Here is a 4,420-nt window from a genome sequence, read left to right as displayed (position 1 = left end):
TCATGTCATTTTCTGTCTGAAGAAAGAAAAAAATAAAAGCTTAAGAACAAAGGCAAAGGTGGTTTAGAAATGGTTTTAGATTTTTTAAATAATTATTATTGCAAGGATAGTTGCCTGATTTTCAGTTGATTTCAGTTTACTTCATCAACAGGGTGACTATTGAGAAGCTGGTTGATGAGTTCTTTATGTTGGCCATACTACATCAACCTCCTCAGGGCTCAGATGTTCTCCTAAACACTGAGAACTTTACTTATTAAAAGGGTTTATTTTAATAATAATATAATGACTTTTGAATGCACAATTGAAAAAATCATATTTTACTCTTAAATTTTTGTTAGCTATTAGTAAAGACTGCAGAATTTATTTTTGAATTGTCAACCAGTAATAAAAACATGCTCAATAATCAAAGAAATGATAGAATTGCTATTATTTTCTATTAAATTCAGAATCATATAGTTTCACTAACTAGAGAAAATATAATTCGTAACTGTTAGAACTGAAAAATAGGCATCAAGGTAACAAGTTATAGGAAATGTTAACAAATATCTACAAGACATTTATGGATATCACTGAACAGCAGGGCAAGAATTTTGCATTTTAGTCTCTTTTAAAGTATTGTTAATTTTCAGTTATCTTTTTTTTTTCCTCTTGATAGAAGCCTATGTGTATATTATCCTTATTATGTATTAAAGACTCAAGGAGACAGAGCTTGATACAGCTAAGTATATAACTGCATGAATAATTCAATTGGAAAACAATGTTTAGCAACTCAAGTATCTATCAGATTATTAAACAAATAGAGCAATAATGCAAAAAAAAATAGATAAGACTTTCAGGGAAGTCCCTCATGAGGGTTAATTTTTAATTTCACTTATACTTGGTTTTAGTTCTCAAATCTTTTTAAAATTATGTTTTATATTTTAGTATATCTGATTTAAATACATAAATCTCTCAACTAGCTTCCAGATGATCTTGTGTCTGTAACTGATATTATTATACCACTATTTGCCTTATGTGGTTTAGTCAATTTTCTTTTCTGAGACTAAGATGTCTTTTATTTTGAAGTTTTAATGCTATCTCTTTACCGAAGATATTCATAAAACATGTGATGGGTAACTGACAGCATCTGTTCAGATGAGAGTACTTGAGTGTTCTGAAATCTTTGGGGAAAGTTTTTTTTTTTTTAAATATAATTTTAACCTTTTACTCTGATACAGGCTACAGAATCCGTTGGACCTGCAGTGTAAGTCTATCATCCTTCCAGACCTCTAAAATGAGATCTACATTTTGGAGAGAAGATTATTGTTAGAACACTGAACAAATTCATTGTTTAGTTAGACCTAGGCTTTGTGTTTTATATTTGAACAGCTTCTACATTCCTACAGGACGTGGATATGCACCTCCATTAAGTAATTAGCTTAGACCCTGCATATGTAGCCTGCTCAGATCTCAGCAATAGTAGGGGTCATTAGCAATGAGCAAGGCATGTCCTTGGGCAGAAAGGAAATGTTGTTGCACCTGCAGTGAATAGTCCTTGAAACAAGGGCTAATTGAGAGATTAGTGTAATGGCACGCTAAATAGTTGAGGAAGATATTGCACCAAAAACTGTCACATATGTAACTAATTTGGGGTAAACCCAAACAAAGGAAACCTTTAGTAAGAAAGATCATATTATTAGGTTTGTGGAAGGAATCCTTTTAATTATGCAGCTGAAAAGTACTTCTCTGCTATATTCAGTAGGTTCATAGTCAATAGATTTCTTACCTAGTGAATTAAAACCAGATTAGGAACTTGAACTTCTAATTCATTAAATGTTCTCTCTGCATGAGAGAGACAAAAACCAAGAAAAAATAAGGTCAAATTTCCTGCATAATCCCTAATCCAACAGTGTGTTGTTGGAACAGATCAGAGTTACTCTGAAGCTAAGGAAGCCTCACGTTTGGGACTGAAGCAATGGAGTCAGATTTCAACAGATTTCCAGGTGCTCACATATGTTCAGAAGTGTTACTAGAATTCCTTACACAGAATAATACAATTCAGACTTTTGGAATCTGGCTCTCTGTGTTTAACTGTAACTTTGGATGCTTCAAATGTTGAGAAATCTTGTGCAGGTTTAAGCAGCCTTATGCATTGATACCTAAGTGACTGCTTTTCACAAAGCTCCCCTTGGCCCAACCTACTTCTCAGTCCTCCAACTACTTGAGCTTCCTGCATTCTCAGAGCATGCAATCCTCACACGGCACTTTTTTCTTTATTCAAAGGGGATCCATCTCTCTTTCATGTTCTACTACACAGTTTTAAAATTATCCTCTTCACTCTGTATCACCTTAAAATATTGAATGGTGAGATTACAAAGAAGACATAGTTAAGACAATAATAACTTTAAAAAAGAAAAAATATAATTCTTAATAATAAATATTTCCCACTTCCTCTGAACTAACTTCTTTACTAAAGTTAGTCAGTTTTCCTATACTTTAAGGCAATGATTTTCAAACAGTTGTCGACAGACCTTCTTGTTCTGTGGAATATTTCTGCAGGGTAATATGCAAATAATAGACTTTTGTGATGATTGTTAAACCATACTTTTCAGTAATGCTGAAAATAAGTGTGACTACAACACTATAAGGCATGAAAACAATTGATAAAATGTATGCATTTTTCAGAAATGGTTAATGTGATTGAAGTGTCTTGGGATTTCATCTTAGATCATTAACCCACTGGTTCCTGGCCTAGACACCATGAAAAAGGGTCCTACAACAACTGCACAGAAAATCTGCTGCCAAAAGGAATGACTGGCTGTGTGAGCACTTCCTAGTTGATGTACATGTTTGCAAAGCAATGCATGTACAATGCACAGCAGAAAAGGTGAAAACAGACTACATCAGAATCCTCTTATCTTCTATTTTGCTAAATCTTAGTTATATATATGTATGTTTAACAATATACATTCACAACCTGAAGAATCTTCCAAATAGGAAACAGGGGCTTGTGGGTTTTTTTTTGTTTGTTTGTTTTTACAGTTCTATAAAGTAAATTTTGAGGAGAAAATTAAAGAAGACTTGACATGATTAATGCAGAGTTGCAGTGCTCCACTGACTTTTCTCTAAGGTTGCCTAACATTTTCAGCAATGGAAAGACTAAATGATTCTGGATAAAATGGTCCACATAAGCATAGGACTGAGGGACCTGCTATGCAGCAATTCAGTTGCAAGCAAAGTAGCAGAAAGGGTCATGAGTAAGGAGACTGATGGATGTCTAACAAATATTAAGACTTACAACTTTTCTGATAACCACTGCAGCAAGGACAAGACAGAGGATTTGAGTCTGAATGAGACCTCAAGGACTCTACTAAGAAACTAAGAGTTGGCACTAAGTGCTTTCATCTGTAAGGTTGTCAAGAAAGGCAACACACTGCTGCATATTAAGAACAAAACCTATTTGCAAACAGGTCATTCCCAGAAGAGAAATCACAGATTCTCCAGAATGCCCTGGATTATTCATAAGCTAACCTCACTGAATGTGATTTTGAGAATTTGTCCCTCCAAAGTAGCCCGCTGGATCTATCTGCTATAGCAGAAAAAAGTCATCACCCATGATATGGGAAAACTGTACTTAAATTTGAGATTAAATATTTCAGATTTGTGTTTTATATAATCCTATTTCAAATATCAGCCTCTTGTAAATCTATCCACTTTATTTTCATTCATGTCTTCCACGTAATATTGTAGTTCTTTGGATGACACTGATAAGAACAAGGAAGTAGATAAGGAAAAGTATGGCATACATCATTCATTATATTTTTTACACCTAGCCTTTTAAACAGAAAGAAAAAGTTCATCAGAGTTCAACATTAATGCTGGCAAAACTGTGACTTTTAATAAAAATAGTGAAGCAAGGATACTAGTTTCATCAGACTAGAGCTATTAGTTGGTTTTTCTTTTCTGATTGTGCTGTGATCTATACTGCCATTTTTGAACATTTTAATCCTTTTATTTGGAATTTATTTTAAACTTATCAGGCTGCTGGGAGTAATTTTTCTTTTTCATTAAAAAGAAAAAAATGGAAAAAAAAAAAAAGACAGTTTCTGCTAGCCTGTAATAAATTTTTAATGTCTAAGGTGGGGATTTACCAAGCCCACTGGACAGGATATACAAGGAGTAAGAATTTGTCTACAGATAAAATCTGAAATAGAAATCAGTCCAAAGAGTTAAACCAAGACAAGAGTGTAAGTCATTCCTGTAGGAATAGGCACGGCACCAGGAACTGGGCTGGGAGGAAAGGCAGACTAGGGATGAAATGTTAGAAGAAGTGTTATTGTGTAGTTGTAGCAATAGCAGAGCTAGAGGAGCACAGGTAAGCAGTTTTTCACCGAAGATTTCTATAGCAAGTGCCTTGAGGATCCGTAATATACAACGTCTA

This window comes from Numida meleagris, chromosome 2 (assembly GCF_002078875.1).
Source record: "Numida meleagris isolate 19003 breed g44 Domestic line chromosome 2, NumMel1.0, whole genome shotgun sequence".
Taxonomy (NCBI): Eukaryota; Metazoa; Chordata; class Aves; order Galliformes; family Numididae; genus Numida; species Numida meleagris.
The sequence above is the reverse complement of the archived record's forward strand: the minus strand, read 5'-3'. Positions refer to the sequence as shown.